The following is a 27295-nucleotide window of genomic DNA, read 5'->3' as shown; positions in this document are numbered from 1 at the left end:
TATTACTTCAAAAAACAGCGCACCTGCAAGCGCCCAGCAAACCATTTGATTCTCATTGCATCGGCGACTGTAAGCAAGCTTCTTATTGTTCGTGTAGTCCTCGAGGTTCATTGAAATGGGAGTGTGCACGTTGTTCTTATATTCTCGGAGTGACATCAGTGCACAATGTCTGAGCGGAAAATGTTAATCCTTTTTTTTCTTTAAGTGGCTCAATGATGAGCATCAACACGTTCAAAAATTTTTACTCGTCCTTCATCTATCTAAAATCACAGGAAGATGTTGCGGGTTCGCAATTGTATTGCACGATTTTGTTCCACCATAGGGTGAAGAAAAAGCAAAATATGAATACAACAGGCAATTTTTACCAATTACGATCGCGGCAACCACCAGAAGGTCCACTCCAAACAGACGGTTCATGTTGCTTTGCACTGCAGAAAAATATGTGGTGTAACAATAGGAGTAAATTTTTTTTCATACGAAAGTAGTCCAGCGCTATTTTTTTCAGACGAAGACACCGGAAGACTTGTCGGAACGGCCGCTGACGGGATGCACCCGTCCAGTCGAGCCTTTTTGTGTCCTCGTCTAAGGAGTAGCGCTGGACTACTAACGTATGAAAGAAAAATTATGCATCTGCAACTAGCCGTGCAACGTGTTTTGTTAAGTGAAGCATGTGAGTTGAACAGGTAAACTGCACTGGCTTCCATTTTATAAAACTTCTACGCTATACGCTGACAGCAATATCGTATTTGCAATAATGGAGTCCCATGAAAAAAACTGAAATATGGTTATATTTATAATTTTTTACATACAGACCAACCCCTTTCCCGTGTGTTACGTTTCGCCTCGGACGCGCGGTATAGCCAGCGCGGATGCAACGGACGCCGGGGCTTCGTTCAAAGCGGCGGACATTTTGGCCCATTTAGCGCTGCCGCAACGCTTCCTCCCAAGCGCGTCCAGGCATGTTTCCATGCCACGTGTCTTCGTGTGTGTGTGTACATGTTGGTGCCCACGTTTGGCAAAGCGCGGCAGCCGGGCAGAGGAGCTCCCCAACTGTGAAGCGAGGAGGTCTGTCCGGCGCCGGCCCGGCGGATGCGTCACTTCTCGTCTCAACGTGTCCGTGCGCCGCCTTCACGTGCGCCTTATCACGAGCCGTTCCTTCTTGCCCTCGACTCCGAGAGTATCAAAGCAGCAGCCCACGGACGCCGAGAGAGGCTCCGATTTCTTCCGTCGAGTAACGTGGTCTCCCGTCTCTCTACTTCGGTCGACCTGACCGGCCGCTCTTTTGCGATTCTAGAATAAACAAGTTGTTCTGTTAGCAGTCGACTCATCCTTCGCCAGGACCTTCGGATGCTTCCAGCTGTGCCCCAGGCCGCCAGGCCAACGCTACCCTTGAGGCTTGCGACCCATTTGCAACACGTGGCACCCAACTTCACATGCTATAAAGCTGATAGCGGTGTTCTACAACCTCGCATGCAAACATGCAGTTTGATCCTCTTTTATCTTTAAATTAGACGAATAGAACCTACACTAGGATTGCTGTTTTCAAGTCATGCTACTAATTTCCACTTTGTTTGAGTATTATACATAATATTTTGTATTCTCGTTTACTAGGTCTATTTCATGACAACCACTTTTTCTTTATCGTATGAGACCTCTGTCCCAGGTGCAGGCGTCAATATGATTCTCTATCACAATCCCTATGAGTCTTTCGAAATTCATCCAAATCTAAAGAAATATCGTTCCCAAATTGAGCGCACATTATTTTAAGCATTCAGTGACTTTTTCTCTTTTACGAAAATCTTAGAAAACTCATAGACCTTCCAGTAATACTCTGGTGAATGCAGCCATTTTGTATAGAAGCTTTGAAATTGAGTCTCAATGGTCGCAATATAAATTTACATTTCGTTCAGTTTAGGCAGAACATCTTTCAAACACAAAGATTTATATGCAAACTATTAAAGTTTCATTTGTTGTAATGAGATGTAACATGGGACGTTTTCGTCAATTTCCTAGAACATATTTAACTAAGCCAGTAAACCTGGGAGCTGCACTCTGAATGAAGCTTAGGTACCATGAAGAGCCCGCGATAAAATATTGAACAAAATTTAACTAAAAAGAGTGTTATGCTCGCCAGTGGGTCTGTGGAAGCCTGAGTCTGAAACGTTGCTCGGTGAACTTAAAAAGGTTGAGCTCTCCCTTATATACTGCAAAATCTATTTGGGGTTTTTCGTTTTTGCAGCTGCGTCGAATAAGATAACTGAAAATACAAAAATGCAATTTTGCGGCATGTTTCTGTGATGTATGTTTGACATTCCTGCAGCAACAGCAGTCATATGAAAAACGTCAAACATGAAACATAGGAAAGCAAGAAAAGAAATAGAGAAATCATCCATGCGTCAGTACTGCACCTTGAAAAAGCTAACAATGGCGAAGGGTTAATTTCGGTTATTGCTCCTGACGTCCGGTGCAGGGGCGTAGCCAGGGCGGGGGGGGGGGGGGGGGGGGGGGCTTATGGGGCTTCAGCCACCCTCGAAATTTTGTTCGTGCTGTCTATGCACCGCCGACAAAAGCGACCCCCGGCGCCGGGAAACAGCGTTGAATTTGTCTAGAACACCATTTTCACGCTCGAAAAGCCATTTCACCGCGAAAATTGCGAACTCCGACTGAATTTCGCGGCAGCGCACACGCACCAGGAGTCACATAACGCAAGCACCCCATCTGAGCACAATGTTTCAAGGATGTTTTCATGGCGAATGGGCTCGCCGCGGCATTTCGCGGAGGCCGCGGAATCTGCACTATATCATGGAATTTACGGAGCGCGCGGATATCCATTCCCAAACATTATGGGTACAAACTTCTCATAAACTTTTGATGTGAAAGGTGCATTGACATTTCCAAACGTGTGCTTTAGATTTTCAATTGCGGAAATTTGTAAGTTTAATGCTCCCATAAATATTTGACGCCAAAGGTGCATTGACTGTTCCAAAGGCGCACATCTGGCCATACAACGAGACAAGTCAAATGAACACGCTATTAGACAAGTTGACGAAGCCCGCAGCGAGGCCCGATGAGACTAAGCGTTGTGGTGGTTCATTCGTGCCGTCATGTCACATAAAAAAAAAATTTTTTGTCACCTGCGCCAAAGCATCCAGTGAAGGCACTAAAGCCAGCCAAGGCAACTACGTTCTTATTTATTTTTTCTACTTTGACTTTTAATCGCGAGGACACATTGAGCCTCTTCAATTTTTTTCAACCCGCGCGCTACCAGAGCCAGCCAGAGCGCATGCGTTTTTCTCGTGTTGCCCTGACCACCGCGCGGCGCACTTCGGTGCGCGTTCGGTTTTCTCTGGCCGAGTGCATTTGCGCCTGGCAGAGCTTTGGAAGCTTTCTAGCTAGCAGACGAGAAAAAGAAACAATGGTCGATAGCCGCCATCACTGTGGGGACTCGACGGATTGCAGCGCGTTCGCTTGAGCGCAACCTCTCCAGAAAGGCTTGTCTCGCCGGTGTAAGGTACCGAGCAGTATGCGGATGGTTCTTGGTGGACCAAGCGTCTCGTGTTTTCTTCGATATTGCTTTATTATCCATATCAGTTGCCCAAAGTAGGCATTCTATTGTGACCAACATACTTCGCGTTTTTTTTTAATTACGGTGCCCCGGCCCCACAAAAGAAAAAAAGAAGCGTTGTTGTGGTGCAGCGAATTGTCGCATGGTGAAAGTGCTATTTTGTTACTTCTATTGCGGAAAGTAATGAGCCGTGGGACGCTTCAGCTGCCAGATACTCATTATATAATTGCGATAGCAATTATATGGACACTCTAGGCGCATTCCTGCCGTCGCCGTCACCCTCATATTCCGTATAAAGTCCAAGTGCGATAATATTTTGACCCCGCGCCGCATGCTGTATGTGCGAGTAAAAGCGTGTATAGGGTCGAGGGGGAATGGGTGAGCCGACGTTAGTGGCTCAGTCTTGTGTGCGCAAGAGAGAAAAGTGAGGAGCAAGCGCGCCGCCTTCCGTCGCGTGCGATACATCGGGGCGAGGGGATGGAATGGGGACAGGATCTAGGATTCTGTGAATCTGTGATTGTGCAACATGTTTATTTGCCTTGTTTGACGCATTATATACCGTGACTTTTTCTTAGATACGTAGATTTATTGGAGACTTACTTATACATATGTTTAAATATGTTGTTGCGAGGTTTTGTGCATACGTGCAGTGAACTTCGTTTCTAGTGGCACTTTTTTGCCCTTTATCAAGCTGTATCTTCGCATTTGTATATTCCATTGCATCTTCGCATTTCTAATGTACGAGGGCGAGTCAAATGGAAGTGAGCCTACCCACCCCGCGCAATTATGGTTCTGTTCATTATCTGCAAGGCCTGCGCGTAGCACACAGGCATCTCTCATTTACAAAGTGACACGCAGGTGTGAGGATAAATGTTCTTTAATGCTCTCATACACTGGGTTGAACATGGTTGCGTGCCGTAATGGACTCTCCAGACGTTGAGCAGCGTGGTGCCGTCAGCTTTTTGACAGCTGAAGGTGTTTCCCAAAAAGAAATTAGTCGCCGTATGGCTGCCGTGTACATGGAACATTTCATTTCATTGGCCACTGTAAAGCGTTGGAACAAGCGGTTCAAAGAAGGACGTGACATTTGCAATGACGATCCCAGACCGGGCCAAAGCATCGATGAACTGGCAGAGCGTGTGAACATCAGCCACGGTTTGGTTCACGCCATAATTCATGAACATCTCGGTTATCGGCTCTTGTGTGCGCAATGGATGCGGAAGATTTTGAACTACTACCAGAATACGGAGAAGATCAGCGCTGACTTTATCATCTGATCCAATATCCCAATACAGGTGACGATTTCTTGTCTGCAATTGTGATCGGAGGCGAACCATCATGCCACGACTGAGACCCTGAAACACTACGGCAAAGCTTACAATGGAAACATTCAAATTCATCTTCCCCAAAGAAAGCAAAGGCCGTCATTTTCGCCAGAAAGGTGTTGTTGACTTTTATTTTTTGATCGTCAGGGGCTATTACTGATAGAATTTGGTAAATCTTGAGAGACTATCCATTGTTTCCGATATTGTGAAATGCCGGATCGGCTGCGTGTCGCAATCAAGAACAAACTACGTGGAAAATTGACGAATGGGGTCATCTTGTTCCACGACAATGCCCGTTCCCGCGTTGCTGATGTGGTTAATACAAATCTATCAAAGTTCAAGCGGAAAACGCTGCAACATCCGCCATACAGCTTAGACCTGTCGCCTTGGGACTTCCACATTTTGGGGCAACCGAAAAAACAGCTTAATTGAACCAGCTTCGTCTCGGACGATGTCGTGAAAGTCAGTTGCCGACGTTTTGAAGCAGCAACCCAAGGAGCTTTATGAGACGGGAATTGCGCGACTCTTTAGTCAATGGGACAAATGTCTACATGCTCATGGGGGCTCTTTTTAATTAAAGTACCCCGTTTATTATATATTCGCATTGGTTCACTTTCATTTGACTCGCTCTCGTAGATTCTGCAGAACTCCTGCTTTTTATACGTGGCCTCTGTTGCGACTATAATTTCGGTGCAATTACTCACGATACACAACCGGCAACAGCTGCTGCTGCGTAATACATTGGAACAAATGGCAGCGTCATTGAGATTTTTCACTGGCCGTTGCATATGTACAAGAATGTAAACAAGGATCTTGAATGGCAAAGTGTCATTAACATAATTGTCCTCAACTTGTTCATTTCATGGCCTTTACATTTTTCATATCAGCAGCATGCACTGCATTGCTGGCTTCGAACTGATGTAGTTCTAAAGTTCGTGTGATATTTACTTTACTTATGAAATAGACAAGTTACATAGAAGCATTGACGTCAGTTATATTGGGCACAATTCTTGGCACGTACGAGTATATTCTTTTATGAAAAAATACACATTTTACTTGTATTGACAGTGCGTAGCGTTCAACAATTCGTTTGCAGCATCTTTGGCAATGGCAATGCAGTTATTATTCGTGTATTTGATCCCTAGGCAAATTGTTTAAGAGGAAGCTTTAGCTCGGGCCCAACTCCGACGCGGCCTATTCAGATACATGTAAAAGGCAGAAACGGTTTTCTGAGATAACTCCTGAATCGATTTATTGAAATTCGTTGCATTTGAGAGAGTACTTCAAATTCTAGTGTCTGTTGGAAGCGGAATTTCTATTTAGGGCCTGAACTTTTTTAAGAATATTTTGAAAAATTCGAAAGTACCAAAAAAATAGAAGCACGAAGTTTAAATATTAATAGCTCTGCATCAAGAACAGATATCGCGGTTCTGTAAACGGCATCCATTACACCATTCAAAGCAGACAAATTTGATATGTCAATTTGTATCATAAGTGAATTGGTTACGTTGTGTACAAGGGTTCTGAAAAACCGTATTTTCATAATACAATTTTTTTTTTTTGAGATTCATGTCTAACATATTAGTTTTGTCCGCTGTAGTTATACTATTATGTGCAATTCACATAATTGAATGACCTTCGATGATAAATATCTTGAATTAGGTACGCCTTCCAAGATATTGAAGAAAGAAGGGTGCATTAAAATATGGCTGCCCTAAATTTCGTCATTTTTTCACATGCCCTTAATGTACTTAAAAGGGTTTATTAATACATGATTTTTAATTACAATTCTAAAGGTCAAGTTATTAGCGCCAAAGTACGTCCACGTGGAATAGTAACACGTCTCTAAAAACAACACATTCGCTCCGCCATTACAACTTTTATTGACTCTATTGTCATAAAAGTCCCCTGTATACTGGAAATGAGAGTTCTGTATCCGAGCTTCGCCATTCATAAGGTACAAGGACAGTAAATGAATAATGGAAAATAACATTGCGGAAGCACGTAATTAAACCAGCCATCAGTTTCAGGAGAACAGGATGTATGACGGATTAGATGAACTGCCATGCTGTTTATGACACAGGTTATTACGAACTTCAAGGGATATTTGAAAATTTCATTTGGCAATTGCAGCGCTCTAGGCACAAAGCACTGAAAAAATACGCCGACAGCTCCGTACTCAATCAATAAATCTGCATTCCTCTAGAGAGGACCTCTTACATCTTTCAGGCTAGAACAAGTACATCGCGCTTCCAACCTCTGGTGATGGAAAAACAGAACATTTTCTTCTATTACCCACTGGTAGGCAATCCTTCAATTTATTTTGGCATTAGCGGTACCCAGCGCCGTACCTAGTTCGTCTGGCACCCGAGGCCCATAGGTCTTCTGCAGGCTCCCCAGTGCTGCAATGTACTGCAGGCTCTAGCACCCAATACTACTTTGTATAGAGAAGTTTTTGTTGACTTAACACCGCTTTGAGCCGCCCGTTCCCGCAATGCAGTGTTACATCTATATTTGCCAATTAAGCAGTTGTTTAAGATATCCTTAATTATTATCTGCCATATCTTGCCCGATTCCGAGTTCCTAGTATTCACAAAGACGCGTAACCTGAAAGAATATCGGGAAATATCCTCATAAAATTCACCTTTTTGTAAAATTCCGGGCAGCTGAAATAGGACAATGTATTTGTGACTTGAAGTCGCACAACAAGAGGAAAAGAAGGAAGGGCCGGTAGGAAGGTCAACCAGACGAATTTCCGGTTTGCTACCCTACACAGGGGAAGGTGTTTAAGGCAAGAAAAGAAAGGACAAGGAGGGAAATAAGGTACTATCAGTGTGACTACGTGGGGTTGTCCATAACTGTAGCCTCTAATCAGTCATTAAGGACAGCCGATTTTATGGAAAAGAAAACAGTGCCCGCGTCGCTTTGCAAGCCTGCGACGGGTGAGGCCACGGTCCGAGAATTTCATTCACAGAAAATGGTCTGCTATCTAATTGGTTTAACTCTCCGGAGAACGTCGAGTTCGATCTCATAGTGATTACAAAAACACAACACGTGCTCGATCGTCGCTTCACATTTGCGCGAGTCACAAATCGGTGTGTCGGACATTCCGATAAGGAACAAGTAAGCTTTCGTAAAAGTCACCTTTAACCAGAGGCGGCACAGTAATGTTGCATCACGGCGGGAGACGTTCGATGGAATCTGCAGCTTCAGTGTAGGATACGGCCGGTGGAGGCGGCAGTTGGAGAAAAATTTCAGTCTTGGTTTGAGCAAGTAAACGAAGACACGTTGCAGGGTCTTCCCTTGATGGTATAGGAATTGTCTCGGTTATTTTGTGGCCTGAAAGCGGGGCATTATCAGCAAGGTCATTTCCGACCATGCCACAGTGCCCCGGAAGCCATTGGAAGATAATGTCATGTGCGCTTCTAAGGGCTTGATGGAGAACCTCTCTGATTTCCAAAACCGGTTGTTCGTGGGTTTTGCGTCGTAAGACTGACTGCAGACTCTGAAGGGCTGCCTTGGAGTCGCATAAAAAATCATCGCCCTTCAACTCTGTGAAGAAGGATGACCAGCGAAGCTGTGTATGTCGGCCCCTTAATGGTCAACTGCATCTCCGCCGCGGTTCAGCCCGGTATTGCACTATCTTCGGGATCGGCCGACGTATGGGGAGTGCTGAAGGCCTGCTTCACCTCCACCCAGGGTCGGGCTGGGATTTCACTATCTTCGGGATCGACCCAAGCATGGGGAGTGCTTAACACCTGCTTCACCTCCGCTGCGGGTCGGCTCAGCATTGTACTATCTTCGGGATCGGCCGACGTATGGGGAATGCTGAACGCCTGCTTCACCTCCGCTGCGGCACGGGCCGGTATTGCATTATCTTCGGGATCGGGCCACGTACGGGGAGTGCTTCACGCCTGCTTAACCTCCGGCCCGGGTCAGCCCGGCATTGTACCGTCTTCGGAATAGGACCACGTATGGGGAGTGCTTAATGCCTGCTTCACCTCCGCCCCGGGTCGGCTCGGCATAGCACTATCTTCGGTATTGGCCCATGCATGGGGAGTTTTTTGCTTACCACAACGACACGGAAATTTCCTTGGACGGTACAGGTCTACAGCTTCGATGTAAAAACGACCCACTTTCGAGGTTTGGATTGTGCGATTGTACCAGCGGCACGTAGAGCGGCAAGTTCTGTTGCCGTCGAGGTCTTTATATGGGACAGTTTGAACGCAATTCTAACTTGTAAGGCAGGGATAAGAACAGCGCTTATGGAGCTGGTGGCTGAGACAGTTCCTTCAGTGTAAATGCGCGTGCTTTGTTCATATGTCTTGTTCAGTAATGACAATGTCAACTCTAGTATAGCCACTGTTGAATTACAGGTATTCTTAGTAATTCCCGGAATCGTGAGGCGTACTTGTGGCTGTCGTAGGCACCAGATGGGTTATAGTGGTCTTACTGTTGGTGAAATGCCCGTCGGAAGGTAGCCTTGATGTGTCGGAAGAAGCTTGGAAAATGAGGCTTCAGGTACTTGTGCTGCCAATGCAGTCATATAGTGGCCCGGTAGGCAACACACATGTTGAATGTGTGTTGAATTGACAGTCTTAGAGACTGTCAATCGTTATATATGTTGGAACCAAGTAGTCTCTAGCAATCATGATCGTTACGTGAGTCTAGGCGCATCATGGCATTCCAAGAAGTATACGTAAAGCCTGGCCTTGCAAACTGTCGAGAGTACGAATGTTACTTTGAGATATGTTCGCCAAAATCGGGAAGCTGTACTGTAAGCAGTCCAGAAACAGCTCTCCTTAAAGCTGCAGCATAGACGTGCCGAGGTGCGCCAGGTTTTTCTTCACTAGAACCTTACTATATATACAATCCACTTCAGGTACATGCAGCGGGGCCTCCTGGAAAGGCCGCTGTCGATGAGCACACATAAGAAGCAGTGAGACTTCTGGCATTTGATACCCTGGCCATTGAGGGAACAGGTTACTGTGCCACTGGTTTTGTACGTAAAGGCGATGAACGCGCGACGTGACACGATGATCGCGTAACGTCGTCCAAATCGGAGGCTGCCCTAAGCAGCCCCGATCCTGAAGCACAGCTATGGGCTCTCAATCGGGCCCATGGCGCAGCAGGGAGGCTCGGATTTTCTGTGCGGACGTGAGAGCGGCCCGGTACGTGCTGACGCGCATTCCGAAGGAGTAGAGAAAAGTTTAGCAGAAAGTAGAATAAACACGAAGGCCGGCCTATTGCGCCGATGCAATCGAGTTCAGGTGGCTACCCACTGAGTTCTTGCGCGCACTTGAAGACGAGTCACCGCAGAAGACGAAAGACAAATATCATCAGCTTCCATGGATAGGTGAATTGTCTTGCGTAATATTTCAGTAGGGCCAACCACAGTTAAGCTAAAGATAATTTTGCTTAATACCCCGCGCTGTGGGATGCCACCGTGGCAACACGTGACTAGGTAACGGTGCCTAGTAACCTAGTAACAGTAACCTAGTCACGGTTAGCCGTGACAAGGTAACAGTGCTTTTATTCAATACCGCGAAACTGATACAAAACCAAATGCAAACAATACAAAACTGATAAATGGAACACATTATACATACTGATGGCACACAAACCATGGTGGGGCATGAGCGCACCCCACAGAAACAACTTCTAAAGGCGCTGTTTTTACGGCGTACTCAATGCGCACAATTTTCGACGACTCGTAAAGGAACCCCACGATATATAAAAAAATACCACGTGACTCCGCCTCCACCGCCATCATAAGGCAGCGCCCTAAAACAAGGTGATTGCTAGCAACTGCTTTGCCTGTCGCAAACCGGAACAGATAGCGCTTCAGCTGGATATTGGTACGCAAGGAGCACCAACAGTAGGTTTCCGGGCTACGCAGCTATGCCTCCCTCCCATATTTATGACACCCTGACTATCCGTCTCTCAAAGCCGAATGATCACATTGATCACAAAAACCCTTGATAATGCTGGGGAAGCGCCACTCTCACCACGCATGAAACAACAAAATCAATGGAATAGGCATTAAATGTTACGAAATGCCGGCTCTGCTCGCACCGCGTCGAAAAAGTGTGCACGCAGTTATATTTTATATATATATATATATATATATATATATATATATATATATATATATATATATATATATATATATATATATATATATATATATGTGTGTGTGTGTGTGTGTGTGTGTGTGTGTGTGTGTGGCTTGAGCAAATCACGCGGGCCGCGGCAGTAAAATGTCGAAAAGTAGAGTACGAGCTACTTTGAATAAGCACAGGCTTTGTGAAAGATTTTGACAAAGGCTGGTCCATCAGCGGAACCGTCAGCGCAATATACTGTGCTTAATCAACGTACCCTTTCTCCTTCCTTCTACATATACATATATATATGCGCCTTAATAACCAAGAACAACCACCTCAAGAACAAACTAACGTGGAAAAATAACTTGGAAGGTAACTTTCTGGCTATGCACGACAGAAAAGCGCGCATCCTTGCGAGGTAACATGTGACGTAGCAGCAACTTCCGCGACTGGTCGACACCTTCAGTTTCAAACTCCCTCGCGCTTGTCGTCACGAGGTGCTGGGATTTGATATTGCCTCGACGTTAAATATGTCGAATTAGGTACTTTCGCCACTTTACCAAATGCCCATAGTGCACCAGTAAAAAGGTAATTAGTACATTGTTTTTAATTACTATTCTAAACCTCATGTTCTTAATGGAAAAGAGCCTCTGCCTCGAATATGAACTCGTCTGTCTGTAAAACACCCCATTCGCTGCGCGATTAGAAATTTTCTTAAAAGACTGCATTGTCATCCAACTTTGTAGAAGCCCATTTTTAAACCAGGCATCAATTTCAGGAGAAGAGTGTGTATGATTGCGGTTGATGCACCTTGATGCTGTAACACACGGTATTACGAAATTATTACGCCATTACGCTGTTACGGAAGAGAAATCAGAAAATTTCGTTTGGGTCTTCCAGTGCTTTAGACACAAACCGCTTGTAAAAATACGTCGGCACCTTGATACGCAATTACAACTGCATTCCGCGACTGAGGACCTCGTACAATTTTCATGCTATAAGTACATCGTGTTGTGAACCTCTGGTTATTGTACAGCACAGCTTTATTTTTCTATGGCGCAATCATCCGCAATCCTTTGTTTTATTTTTGGCATCAGTGGTACCAGAGTTGCCCTTAAGGCTAAGCGGACCTTTAGGAAACAGCACAAGAGAGAATAAACTTTTTTATTCGGTGAATGAAGCTTTGGAGAGGCGTCCTCATTCCAGGATGCCTTGAGCTCGGGCCGCGTCCTGGGCCCTCGCAATCAGCCGTTGCTGATCCTCGAGGTCGGAGCTGGCCAAGGCTCTCTCCCAAAGCTCGTTAGTGGGGCAAGGGTCCGGAGGATTTAATGGAGCCGCTCTGCAACCCCCTACTATGTGCCTGAGGGACCCGGGCTCTGCGCAGAAGCGGCATTGCGGAGAGAATTTTGTAGGGTCTATGAGGTGATTTCTGGTTGGGTGGGGGAATGTATTAACCTGTAGAGCTCGGAGGCATCGCTCCTGCTCTCTAGGTAGTGACTTGTGTGGGGGTGCGTATGTTCTGCGGGTGAGCTTGTAGTGTTGTGTGATGTCTTGGTAAGAGACTAGAGGGTGCATGCGCTCGGGTTCAGATTCCTCGGCGTCGGCTCGGTGGGTCAGATCTCGAGCCACGTGGTTGGCGACCTCGTTGCCAGGAATGCCTTGATGAGCTGGCGCCCAGATGATCATGACTGATCTCGTTGGCGGCTTTTGATTGATGATCCGGAGCGTAGTGGTATGAATTCTGCCGCTAGCAAAGTTGCGGCACGCCTGTTGGGAGTCGGTCACTATGACTTCAACCTCTGTTTGGGAGAGCGCGAGGGCTATGGCCGCTTCCTCGGCTTGGAGGGGATTGTTTCGTGTGAGTGAAATGCTGCTCCGATGTTCTGTGTTGACGACTACGGTGGCTGTTGTGGCTGCGTGTCTGGAGTAAGAAGCCGCGTCCGTGTAGGCTGTAGAGGGTAAAGTCCCGTATCGCTTGTGTATGGCCACGGCGCGGGCCTCCCTTCGCTCTGCGTGGTGCACTGGGTGCATATTGCGAGGTAGAGGACGTACGGTGATGTTTCTCCGGATGGCATGGGGTAAGCTCACAGTCTCAGGCGGCGGATGGCTCAGAGGGGCAGAGAGCCCCAGGCGTAAGAGAATGGACCTCCCTGCTTCCGTAACCGCCAGCCTTGTTCGTTGACTGGATAAATGTGCCTCGATCAGCTCCTCGGCCGTGTTGTGCACACCTAGTCGTAGTAGGCGTTCTGTGGAAGTACTGGTTGGCAGGCCCATCGCCTGCTTATATGCCTTTCGGATCATTGTGTTGATTTTCTTCAGTTCCGTCTCGTTGAGTAGTGCGTATGGAATAGCGTAAGTTATTCGAGACACGACGAAGGCTTGGACAAGCCGAAGCGTGTCCGCCTCCCCCATGCCTCTTGTCTTGGTTGTTATTCGCCGGATCATGTGCGTAACTTGGGCTGTTGTATTCTTAAGCTTTTGAATTAATATTGTATTGGTGCGATCCGACTGGAAAACCATTCCCAATATCTTTACGCTCTGAGACGGAACGATGGTGTGTCCCTCCAGTTGTATGTTGATAGTGGGCGAGTCGGATGTGTGCTTCTTTCGAGGTGAGACCAGGAGTAGCTCCGACTTTTGGGGGGCGCAGCTGAGCCCGCATGACTTAGCATAGTCGCTCACCACGTCTGCAGCTTCCTGCAAGCGGTTCTCCATTTCCCCTATGGACCCTGTGGACGACCAGATGGTAATGTCGTCGGCATATAGGCCATGCCGGATCCCTGGGATGTTATCGAGGAGCGGCGGTAGGCCTATTAGGGCGATATTGAAAAGGAGAGGGGATAACACTGCGCCCTGTGGTGTGCCGCGCCCGCCCAGTAGGAAGGGGTTTGTGGCTTTGTCCCCGACCTTTAGGATGGCTTTTCTATCTGAGAGGAAATCTCTGATATAGGAGTACGTCCTGGCCCCACACCCCAGCGCGTTTAGCCTCTGTAAGATTGCTGTGTGCTTGACGTTATCGAACGCCCCTTTAAGATCTAAGGCGAGGATAGCCGTGGGGGAGTTGCGTGTCGCTGGTACAATCACCTCCTCTTTCAGCTGAAGTAGGATGTCTTGAGTTGAGAGGTGTGGACGGAATCCTATCATCGTTGTTGGAAGTTTCCCCGAATCCTCCAGGAATGGCACAAGCTATTCTCTGGATACAGGTTGCCCCGGCTCACGTTAGTGAAAGTGTTGAAAAAGATACTAAAAACACGTCGCAGGACGCCGTGTTATTACATACGTTGCCCGGTCATGAGAGCCCTGGCGACCGAACCCCGTAACATTATTAATGTATCTTGCACAGTGTTCAATATATATTTTATTTGAAACGTTTGGTTGGGGCCCACGGCAAGTTCTCTGCAAGTGTTTCTATAAACATATATTATCTCTCATGTTCCACAACCGTCGTCAAATGCTGCTTCTTTTTTTCTGAGACAGATAATAAGGGTTTTAAATTCTGTCAAAATGTAAATTGAGTATTTTGGAAGCGTCCTGCAACGTGACAGCAACTAAAAACCAGGCATAATTTAGGCTCAAATATTCACACAGTACATTTAGTAACTTCTATATCCTATTTTATAGATTAATCTATTCTGAAATTGTTCCCTTGATAATGAGTTTAAGCGACATTGCTACATTTCCACAGAGACAGCTTCGTGGCACTTGGCAAGTCAGGAACCTTGGCAGCTTTTATTGAGGCAAGGGCAGCTGCAGCTAAAATCGAACAAAACTATTTAATCATCTGCACCAATCAGCGAAAAGTCCAATCTAAGCCATGCGTGTGAGATTCAAGAACATGTCATGTGAAGGGAATCGCATTAGTTAGCACTGAATTTAACAAATGGCATTGTACGGTGCCGAATGCTGTTGCTCTTGTCTAACAAATGAATCAGTGCCACATCTACTGGGGAGCTTTACCGCCCCAGTCTTTAGGTTGGCGGTAGGACAACGTGGGGTACGTATTTGCCTCCTCATCTCTCTCCTCGTCCCTCAAACGCCACACATTTGAAGGCGGGTTCTGTCGGCTGGTGACTGTGAAATGCAGCAAAGCAATGCCTTAAGCCAAGGTTTTTTTTTTTTTTTGCAGAATGTCGCACACACAAGTATCCTTTTTTACAATGCATCACTTCCATTGGCAACATGGATTGGTTTTCAGGCCTCGCCATGATGCGCTGTAGCCGACAACGCCCGGCTGGCCGTACTAAGCAGTAAAGGGTTTCGTGTGTATTGTAGGAAGAGAAGTAGCAATTTAAGGTCTAGAGAGTGTAAGCTTGAGTTGGTGATACCTGGTGAATTCCATCGTAGAATTGTGATGTTGCTAGGCAGATGGTATCGACTCATGATGTCTTGCGAAAATGCCATATAATATGACCTGTGTTCTTCGCATGGCGAAATCAGCTAAATAGTGGGATGGTAGCCGAGAAAGGTGTCTAATGTGCGCTGTTAGCAGTTCACTGATGATATGAGTGGTGATCGGGTGCTCATGTGCAATGCGAATAGTTACAGCTGTCGAAGAACATCTCGGGAGGCCAAGAGATGTCCGAAGTGTTTGTGCTTGTACGCTAGGCAGTGCAAGGAGAGTAGTGCTGCCTGTGTTGCACAAAAGAGGAAGACTGTATCGCAAAAGCCCGAGAAAAATGTTTCATGTATAGCTGCAACATGGAGCACACGGTCGGTACCCCACGATTTTCCCGCTATTAATTCTAATATATGACCACGAAAACCGAGTTTTTTGTTCATGTATTAGACATGCGGAATCCAGCAGAGGTCGCGATTTACAATAACGCCTGCTTGTTTATCTTCTGAGATATTAGTAAGGGCTTTAGAATCTGTCAAAATGTTAACTGATTATTTCGTTAGCGTCCTACGACATGAGAGTAACTAAAGACCACTCGCAATTTAAGGTGAAGTCATGATATATCGACTTGTCGATGTATCACGACCTATGTAAGTTGCTTTAAGAAGGACATTAAACATCCTGGACATGATGAATTTGCCAGCATATTGTTAGTCGTGATAATAGCGTTGTTCTTCCCTTACAAAAATTTTTATAGAAAGTCCATAGACAGTCTATAGACATTTGTCTATGGAGTCTATAGACTGTCTATAGACATTTCTTTAGACTAGTCTATAGACAGTCTATGGACTTATGGCCATACACTTTTTATAGACTAGTCTATAAAAAGTCTGAGTCTATAGACAGTCTATACACTGTCTATAGACTGTCTATAGACTTATGGCCATACACTTCTTATAGACTAGTCTATAAAAAGTCTGAGTCTATAGATTGTCTATAGACTGTCTATAGACTTATGGCCATACACTTCTTATAGACTAGTCTATAAGAAGTCTGAGTCTATAGACTGTCTATAGACGGTCTATAGACTTATGGCCATACACTTTTTATAGACTAGTCTATAAAAAGTCTGAGTCTATAGACTGCCTATAGACCGCTTATAGACTTATGGCCATACACTTTTTATAGAATAGTCTATAAAAAGTCTGAGTCTATAGACTGTCTATACACTACATATAGACAGTCTAAAGACTTATGGCCATACTTTTTACAGACTAGTCTATAAAAAGTCTGAGTCTATAGACTGTCTATACACTACATATAGACAGTCTAGTCTGATGGCCATACTTTTTACAGACTAGTCTATAAAAAGTCTGAGTCTTTAGACTATCTATAGACTTATGGCCATACACATTTTATAGACTAGTCTATAAGAAGTCTGAGCCTATAGACTGTCAATAGACTTATGGCCATACACTTTTTATGGACTAGTCTATAAAAAGTCTGAGTCTATAGAGTGCCTATGGATTAATTAAAATTCATGTTTGTAGACAGTTGTCTGCAGAATGTCGATGGACAAGTGTATAGGCTTACAGTTCTACTTTTGTAAACTGAAGTCTATAGAATGTCTATAGATGTCATTTGTCTGTATACATTTTATACACTTCAGTCTACAAAAGTAGAACTATATATACACTTCTACTTTTGCAGACTGAAGTCTATGGAATGTCTATAGACAAATGTATATAGATAGTCTATAGACATTCTATAGACTTCAGTCTACAAAAACAGAACTTTATAATCCGATACACTTTCTTCTATGACATTCTGCAGACATTTGTCAACAAACATGCATTTTCATTAATCTACAGACACTCTATAGACACAGACATTTTATAGACAAGTCTACAAAGAGTGTATAAGGCCATAACTCCATAGCGGCTACCTACTAGTTTTCTTTTTTACAAGTTAGTTTACATTTTTCTTTACATGCGGTAGCAAAACGTTTTGAATGTATTTATGCATGTGCACCTGTTCCTTTTCATCTGCACTTATGCATTACCGTTAGCAGATTAATAATGCTCCTGAACCAGCTGTACTTTCATATATGTTGCATAAACAGAAAGAATTTATATAGTGTTGAATCATGCAGTGCAAAAAAAATAAAACAAATGCACCGGCAATGCATTAACCGTTTTTATTGCTCGATATAATATATGAATTCCTTAAATTCATGTCTTATGCTAATTATGGAAACAGATTACATATTTACACTACTCCTTGGCAAGCATGGTCGCCAGGCTGGCCTTGACCTTTGTGTCATTAGTCCCAAAGGTGCTGCAGGTGTATGCTGCAAATAAGTAGATGCAGCAATATGAGGCAAAAATAACAAGTGTGTATTCTTTGTATGTTCATTAAGCAGCTTAATATATTTGCTCAAACCATCTAAGTCAATACTTAATGCGGTTTAACTATGACTAAGGGCTGCTTGTCAATACAAATCAGTACCTTTATACAATGTTTTATTGCATGGTATGGTGAACAATTAAACAGTCACAACTGCTGCTCGTGCCAGCAACAGTATGTTCCCTTTTATGACAAGTTCATATATGATGCATTAATGTACTTATCCCAAATGGTCTCTATATTTATTGCTGAAACGTTACCCAGTTGTGCTGTCTGTACAATTTTTTGCTGGTAGTTAAGTATGCCCGTGCAGAGGGATATTTTCAGAAGACGTGACTGGAATATTCACAGTATCATGCCTAAGATTGTAATTTATTTTGCTTAATACACATTTAAATGTCTTTCTCATACTTTTAAATGAATGGTCATTGGCCATAACTTCAACAGAAGGCAGATGGGTTGATTGTATTGATATGGTCACTTAATTTCTTACAGGTAATGAGGCCTCTTGGGCATGCTAACAGGTTTCCAAGTTAGGTATACCACATGAGCACCCGAAATACCACACGAGCACTTTGTGTCATGGCACGACAGATATGCACCTCCTAGGAAACAGAACTGATAAGATAGTTCGAATGAATTCTATCACAGTAAATTATTTAAGGTGCTTTGAAAGATGAAATTTTTTTCTAGGCTATCGAGGTTCAGGACGTTAACGCAAAAAAAACATATTGAGTAAGAAATGCCTTGTCAGTATGCTTGACATTCTTTTTTTTTTTTCAATAAATAGGACCAATTTCCCTCAATTTTTATGAAGTGAAAGGTTTTAAAAATATATTTAACACAGAGATTCTCTGGTAACGTTGTATGACATATGACAAGACAGCATACCTATGTGGCCATTTTAAGATTTCCCGATCTTTTTCCAAGCCTTCCCTGGCTGTTTTCATGAAAATTTTCTGGCAATCTATGACGCCTGCAGCTTAAGTGCAATAAAAAAAATATTGTGGTTTAATGCTTGCCAAGTACTGCCAGTCCATAATATTTAGATAAAACGAATAACACGTCGGTCACTTGATATGTAGTATTAGATGCAACTGACTTGAATCCCTTGTTTAATAAAGCTGACAAGGGCTTCGGCAAGTTCCTAATTGATGGCCGCACGAGTACAGCACGGAAGACACAGAGACACACGTAAAACAAATGCAACAATGTGAGCGAAAACTATACAATGAGATATTTTTACGGTTCAATAGTAGTTTTTTATATAATTTGCTCTCATCACTTATGCCTCTAGTTTAACTTTGTTTCTCTGACTAAAGACTACATGGCAATATTAATCAGTACCATTATGATGTTTCGTTATATTACAGTGTGATAAGCAGTTAGACAACCGTAATGGTCGCCGGTGCCAGCAACGGTACGTTTCGTTTCAAGACAGGTTCATGTGACACACAGTGTACTTATAAAAATAAAATAAATGCGAGAATCCCAAACGATTCCTATAATAATAATTGTTGAAACAAAGACACCCGGCTGGACTGTGCACATTTTTCAGGTGTTAATGCAATATGCCCGTGCCGAACGAACATGCTCAGCATACTGACTGCACTTTTGAACAATCACGTTAACATTTGCAATTTATTTCCGTTTAGAACAGTCTGCAATGTCTCTTTTCTCATACTTCGAGATGAATACATTTGCCACACTTTCAGTAGAATGCACATGAATGGGGGCGTACTGATCAGGTTACTTAGCAACTAAAACATGTTACAATCTCTTAGGCGTGGTGATAAGGGTAGAACAAATGCAATGTCCACTGAATTATTTGAATAATCTGTGCGTTATCTACTAAGAAAAGACCACCAAATTGATAATCTGGCTCTTTTTTCTTTTGTACAGCGCATATAGTATGCAGTCTGTCCAAGACGACGGCACTACATGCAACAGTAATGAAAACCGGAACACTTATTACACACGACAAGGGCTTCATACCATGCACGACTGGCACAATGCGAATCTGCGCCAGCAGCTGCCTAGTGATTAATAGCACGTAAACTGCATAACGCCGAAGCATCGAAAAGCGCTTAACGCTTTTCATATAGCTCGAAAGACAACTTCTGCTGCTAAACTGTTTAAAAAAAGAGACAAAAAAAAATCTTCCAACTACCGTCAAACGCAATGCCTTCAGTTTGAAACGTGTAAAGGTGCTTCCCGGAACGACTAATTTAGTGTTCTCCAATTTTTTCGGCTAAGTTGCGAAGCTGCAAGTGACTGAGCTTATCGCAGGTTTGATGCTCCAAAGCGTTTGTGGTTGCATATAAATAGATTGGGTGAATTAGAGATTTTTGCTTGATATTTCTTCAAGTCTCGTGTTTTGCTTGCGGTAACTTCCCAAAATTAACTTGCGGTAAGTTCCCAAACGATGCGAAAACGGCAGCGCACACACTGCTGATGCATGCCCCGCAAACACGGCCTTTCATTCGAGTACGTTAGCAGTTATTCAACTATACGTGTCTGTCTGAACATTCTTGATGCTAACACAATTTCGAGATATATACGTAAAGCCTGTCACGAGAATTTCACTAGACATGCGGCGCAGCATTCATCGCGGCCGGATCAAGCGCCACGAAATTAGATCTACCGCACTGGCTGCCCAACATACACAATGCACAACATACACAACATACAGTATCAAGTTAAAACATGGTGTACGTCCTTCTTTACGCACGTAAACTATAATGCTAAAATCAACAAGCCCGAGCGATCGCTCGCCGTAAAACATTCCGTATACTAGAAGCGAGAACAAGAGCGCGTTATCAAACCATGTCAACGACAAACCGACACTATACCCGAGTCGCCTGCGCTACATGCAGCCGCTTCGCGCTAAGAGATGCGCTCACATAATCATGAGCTATTGACGCAAAACGTCTTTGCTAAAGCTTACCGTTCAGTGTAGTTGACGTGTGATGCCACAAAGATGACACGCATACACAGACACCGACGTTCAGGCATACACCGCACACCGGTACAACCGTTTACGTGCCTGGCGCACTCGTTGAGACGGCGCACCGCCGCGCATGCGCAAGAGCTCCGAGCATGCGCAGGAGCTCCGCGCGCGAGGGCGTGCGCGCTCGGAGGAGTGTGAGCGCCTTTTCCTCCTTCATTTTTTTTTGTCTCTTTCTCTCTCTCTCTCTGCGCGCCATGCGCGCCGGAACGGGTGGCTTATTCATCTTTAACACCAGTATTCATCTTTTTTCATGGACGAAGGAAATGCGCTGGTAGGTTGTATGACAAACGCTGTGGGCTATCGTATGAGACTGGAACGCTAACATGAATGCGCTGTTTGTAAAAGCCGTTACAGGGCCCTTCAGACGTTTCAGACGCATTATTGCCAGCGTCGATTAGTAATACAGCGTACTTGTAGCATATCTTCCAGCGTACCGCCAAATGTGATGCCCGCACGTATGTTAGTGCTAATTTTCTGTTCCGATGATAGGTCAAAGCAATCAGTACAGCATTGAGGTACTCATATGCGTGGCTGCGCAGGCATACCGCCGGCGAAATACTGGGTGGGCTCAGAGAATTTGGCACCTATTTTAAGTGAATGAGAAACTTTGATAGGTTTATAGCGCAGGATATCAGTCAACAAAAAACCGCCCGATGTTAGTGACGCAGCCGAGATATGAAGACAATGTGAAATGTATCCGAGAATCGGACGACACACAACGCGAAGACCACATGCGCGACATCGGTTCATCGCACATTCACAAAGTCCGCGTTGTCAGCTACAAACATTACGAGTGTATTTGCTGTTAGCTTGATGCCTGTTTGGAATCCACTTGTAGCTGAAGCTGGCGTTCATAACATCTATTATAACAATTGGATCGGCGTTTTGCTTACTTTATTCTACTGCCGCAAAAGTGATGCGACAACTGTGAAGACTGTCTTGGGATTGCCGAGAGCGGCTACGTAGATGATATCATGTGGTCAACAAATGCGGAGGTATACACTATGTGTATACTAATGTCTACAAATAGGCTCTACAGCAATCTCAGCAGTATACAACTTCAGTGGCTTATATCAAACGCAGCTACGTATTATCCACCGGTACCTGCGCTTGGTTACAGCGTACACGGGTTGGGCCCAGATTAACGATGTTTGTCTATTGTTAATCTATAGACATGCAAGACCACGACAACTCAGAGGAAGACCAGGTGGTGAATTCACCACCTGGTCTGCCGGCTTTCGCCACTTATTCACCACCTTTGCCACATCATCACCATCTGACCTTCACCACCTGGTCTTCGCGAAGTGTACGTCCGGGAAGCAGCCAGGTTTAGGGCCTTCGGGTGCGTGGAAGACCTTGGTGACTCGGACGGTGCCTGCTCCGCCGCGATCCTCGTTCGGGGCAGCTGCACCGAACGCAGACTAGCAGTCTGCACGGTTTGCCCGCCGCGCCGGAGTTGCGGTGCCGTCGTGCATGAACCAGTGCCATATCATCGCGTTCGCAGAGGGCGGGGGGTATGGGAACTCGGAATTACAAATTATCGACTTTCTTCTATACATATTCAATACACCGGGAGTAGAGAAAAAGAAATAGAAACCTTGTCGACTATATTGTCCATAATATAGAGAGTCTATAGACAAAGTATGGACAAAAATAAATAGAAACTGTATCGGCTTTCGTCTGCAGGTAGTCCATATAGAGGGGAAATAGACAAAGAAGAAACAAACACCTTATCGAATTTTTTCTATAGACTGCAAGTAGATAAAAAGAAATTGAAATCTTATCGACTTTCGTCTATAGAAAGTCTATATACAAAGTATATGGACAAAAATAGATAGACACTGTATCGACTTTCGTCTAAAAGTAGCCCATAGAGGGGAAATAGACAAAAAGAAACAAACACCTTATCGATTTTTTCTATAGACCGTCTATAGACAGCGAGTAGACAAAAAGAAATCGAAACCTTATCGACTTTCGTCTATAGAAAGTCTATAAACAAAGTATGGACAAAAATAGATAGAGACTGTATCCACTTTCGTCTATAGGTAGTCCATAGAGGGGAAGTAGGCAAAAAAGAAACAAACACGTTATCGACTTTTTCCTATAGACCGTCTATAGACTGCGAGTAGACAAAAACAAATAGAAACCTTATCGACTTTCGTCTATAGAAAGTCTATAGACAAAGTATGGACAAAATGGATAGAAACTGTATCGACTTTCGCCTATAGGTAGTCCATAGAGGGGAAGTAGGCAAAAGAAACAAACACCTTATCGACTTTTTTCTATAGACCGTCTATAGACTGTGAGTAGACAAAAAGAAATAGAAACCTTATCGACTTTCGTCTATAGAAAGTCTATAGACAAAGTATGGACAAAATGGATAGAAACAGTATCGACTTTCGTCTATAGGTAGTCCATAGAGGGGAAGTAGACAGAAAGGAAACAAACACCTCAGCGACTTTTTTCTATAGACCGTCTGTAGACTACGAGTAGACACAAAGAAATAGAAAGCCTATCGACTTTCGTCTATAGAAAGTCTATAGACAAAGTATGGAAAATATAGATAGAGACTGTGTCGACTTTCGTCTGTAGGTATTCTTTAGAGGGGAAGTAGACAAAAAGGAAACAAACACCTTATCAACTTTTTTCTATAGACCGTCTATAGACTGCGAGTAGACAAAAAGAAATAGAAACCCTATCGACTTTCGTCTATAGAAAGTCTATAGACAAAGTATGGAAAAAAATAGATAGAGACTGTGTCGACTTTCGTCTGTAGGTATTCTATAGAGGGGAAGTAGACAAAAAGGAAACAAACACCTTATCAACTTTTTTCTATAGACCGTCTATAGACTGCGAATAGACAAAAAGAAATAGAAACTTTCTCGACTTTCGTCTACAGACAGTCTATAGACTTTGTATCAACAAAAGTCCAAATCTATAGAAAGGAAAGGTCGTCTATGAAAAGTCTATAGACTTTCTATAGACAGTCTAAAGTCATTTTTGTAAGGGTTCACAGCTTAGTGTGATCATCACGAACTTCACGTTGCGGTCACAAATTTCATGCTTTCTCATTCTTTACAAAACCGATGCGCCGTAAAGAAAAGCCTACTTCGCTGAGCGTAATAGAGTGCAACATCATTGTCTGTAATGCTGGCTCTACTTCATGGCTTCCTTTGGTCGCTGCTGTCTACTGCACATCAGCCGGTTTGGTTGTCTCCATGTTCGCAGTAAAACCTGAAATTGTTGTCAATGAATCTACCTGACAAGCGAGCTTTGATTAGCACATTTCATGCCTATCTACAAATAGTTTCTCGCATTGTGTTGCTTTCATCTGTTGTCGCTAGCCCAGAGAGGATATTAAATAATTTCAAAAGCGGTTGAATGGCGGGGGCACCGGCAGTGCAGAAGGAAATACATATATTTGATCGAGAGGAAGTAATCATCCTGTGATTGAATCGTTGCTCTGTTCAAGCTGCTATACACTCAGTGTCATTTGACAAAGGTAAGGATACAAGACAAACATGTGCCAACGGCTCAGTGATGCACGCTCGCGCTCTCTAATTAGATAAAATGGAATGGCACCGGACGTCAGGAGCAATAACCGAAATTATTCCTTCGGCATTGTTAGTTTTTTCAAGGTGCAGTACTGACGCATGGAAGATTTCTTTCTTTCTTTTGTTGCTATCTTATGTTTCATGTACGACGTTTTCAAATGACTGCTGTTGCTGTAGGAATGTAAAACATACGTCACAAAAACATCTCGCAGAATTGCATTTTTGTATTTACAGTTATTTTATTCGACATAGCTGCAAATACCAAGAACCCCAAGTAGATTTTGCAGTGTATAAGGGAGAGCTCAACCTTTTTAAATTCACCGAGCAACGTTTCAGACTCAGGCTTCCACAGACCCACTGGTGAGCATAACACTCTTCTTAGTTAGATTTTGTTCAATATTTTATCGCGGACTCTTCATAGTACCTGAGCTTCATTCACAGTGCAGCTCCTAGGTTCACTGGTTTAGTTAAAGATGTTCTCGTAAAGTGACGAAAATGTCCCATGGTACATCTCGTTACAAAAAATGAAACGTTCATAGTTTGCATACAAAACTTTGTGTTTGACAGAAGTTCTGCCTAAATTTAACGAAATGTAAATTTATATTGCGACCAGTAAGACTCAATTTCAAAGCCTTTATACAAAATGGCTGCGTTCACCAGAGTATTACTGGAAGGTCTATGACTTTGTTAAGATTTTTATAAATGAGAAAAAGACACTGAATGGTCAAAATTACGTGCGCTCGATTTGGGAACGTTATTTTTTTAGATTTGGATGAATTTCGAAAGAATCATAGGGATTGTGATAGAGAAGCATATTGACGCCTACACCTGGGAAAGTGGTCTCATACGATAAAGAAAGTGGTTGCGATGAAATGGAGCAAGTAAAGGCGAATACGAAAGATTATGTTTAATACTCAAAGTAAAAATTAATAGCATGACTTGAAAACAGCAATACTACTGTAGGCCCTATCCGTCTAATCGAAAGAATAAAAATGGTAAAACTGTATGTTTGCATGTGAGGTTGTAGAACACCGCTATCAGCTTTATAGCATGTGAAGGTTGGCTGCCACGGGAAAAGGGTTGGTCTGTATGTAAAAAAATATAGATATAACCATATTTTAGGTTTTTTACGGAACTCCATTATTCCAAACACGATATTGCTATCAGCGTACAGCGTAGAAGTTTTATAAAATGGAAGCCAGTGCAGTTTAGCTGTTCAACTCACATGCTTCACTTAACAAATCACGTTGCACGGCTAGCTGCAGATGCATAATTTTTCTTTCATACGATAGTAGTCCAGCGCAACTCTTTAGACGAGGACACAAAAAGGCTCGACTTGACGGGTGCATCCCGTCAGTGGCCGTTCCGACAAGTCTTCTTGTGTCTTCGTCTGAAAAAGTAGCGCTGGACTACTTTCGTATGAAAAAAAAATAACTCCTATTGTTACACCACATATTTTTCTGCAGTCCAAAGCAACATGAACCGTCTGTTTGGAGTGGACCTTCTGGTGGTTGCTGCAATCGTAATTGGTAAAGATTGCCTATTGCATTCATATTTTGCTTATTCTTCACCATATGGTGGAAGAAAATCGTGCACTACAGTTGCGAACCCGCAACATTTTCCTGTGAGTTTAGATAGATGAAGGACGAGTAAAAATTTTTGAACGTGTTGATGCTCATCATTGAGCCACTTAAAGAAAAAAAGGATTAACATTTCCCGCTCAGACATTATGCCCCGATGTAACTCAGAGAATATTCCAACAACGTGCACACTCCCATTTCAATGAACCTCTAGGACTATACGAAAAATAAGAAGCTTGCTTACAATCTCCTATGCGATGAAAATCAAATGCTTTCCTGGGCGCTTGCAGAGGCGCTGTTTTTGAAGTAAAACTTCTAATGCGAAAACAACGTACAGTTAAAAACAGTAATGCATCCTTATGAACGTTATTGCGAAGTGAGCAATCATGTACTATGATCAAATTCTCGCTTTTCCTGTAATTTCCTTGTGACATATTCCAAGAATTTTTCCAGCGGTGACGCATCTTGTTGAGTTATATTTAGTGCAACGTTATTGGGGGATCACTGATAAGTCTTTGCAAATAAAAGAATTATACCCAAATTACGGCGTACATTTCTAATAAGTATATTACCTAAACCTCAACCACTTAACTTAGAGTGTAAGCAACGTACAAATATAAACCTCACAGTTGCGGCACAGTTTAGGCTAATATTCTTCACGTTGAGTTTGACTCTTCAATCGGCCATTATACTAAGCAATACATGGCGTATAAAAGAATTTTGCGCTCCTGTATGCATGGAATCAATTTATACTGGAGTAGACACAACCATTAATAGCTTAAAGCACTCAAGCCTTTTGCATCCGACCACACTTCATGGTCGAATTTACTGGACATGCCTTAAAATATGCATTCTGTGAAATAAAGTGTAAGTAAACGCGAAATACGAGAAATGTGCGCCAAATGAGCGCCTACGGCATTGCAAGCACTCTTTGTCTCGTCGCACACTGTGAGCTAGACAAACACCCAGTGGCCCTTCTGAACGGCGAAAATTTATTTGGTGTCTCTCAGAGAGGCGGTGTCCTTGCCTTGAACGTAAAAATTATGCCTCAGTTGTGACCCTGATGATATGGATGTAGAGTCGTGCGTAATGCTTCCTCTGACAAGCGAACGTTTGTGTTAAAACTCTTCCTTCGGAAATATAAATGCAGCTGATGATCATTTGGAAGAAATTACACCTGATCTTTCAGAGCGGTTTTCGGTAAAAATGCCGTTATTAGATTTCAAATGGCTTTATTCTACGTTTCAGCTTTGATCGTCATGGTTCCGAATGAAGCTTCTTGCCTCGCCGGCTCTATTGGAGGAATCAAAGCTCCGGATATGACGGGTAAGAAGTGAATAATATCGCATCCTGAATCAAAATATTCCACCCCTCTCATGCCCTACATGACCTCTACGCCTGGAATAAAATGCCTC

At 43.6% G+C, this 27295-nt stretch overlaps 2 long non-coding RNA genes across 2 annotated transcripts; one reads left to right on the top strand and one right to left on the bottom strand.

Moving 5' to 3' along the window:
- Positions 1–577: 577 nt before the first annotated feature.
- On the top strand, positions 578–27295 carry LOC129384672 (uncharacterized). Its single transcript, XR_011895291.1, has 4 exons — positions 578–670; positions 24535–24660; positions 25767–25829; positions 27129–27295. It is a non-coding gene; the product is annotated as an uncharacterized lncRNA (long non-coding RNA).
- On the bottom strand, positions 17509–20931 carry LOC129384673 (uncharacterized). Its single transcript, XR_008612347.2, has 2 exons — positions 20684–20931; positions 17509–17680 (listed from the first exon to the last, which is right to left on the bottom strand). It is a non-coding gene; the product is annotated as an uncharacterized lncRNA (long non-coding RNA).

Source organism: Dermacentor andersoni, chromosome 6, assembly GCF_023375885.2.
Source record: "Dermacentor andersoni chromosome 6, qqDerAnde1_hic_scaffold, whole genome shotgun sequence".
NCBI lineage: Eukaryota > Metazoa > Arthropoda > Arachnida > Ixodida > Ixodidae > Dermacentor > Dermacentor andersoni.
This window is presented reverse-complemented; position numbering and strand designations above follow the sequence as displayed.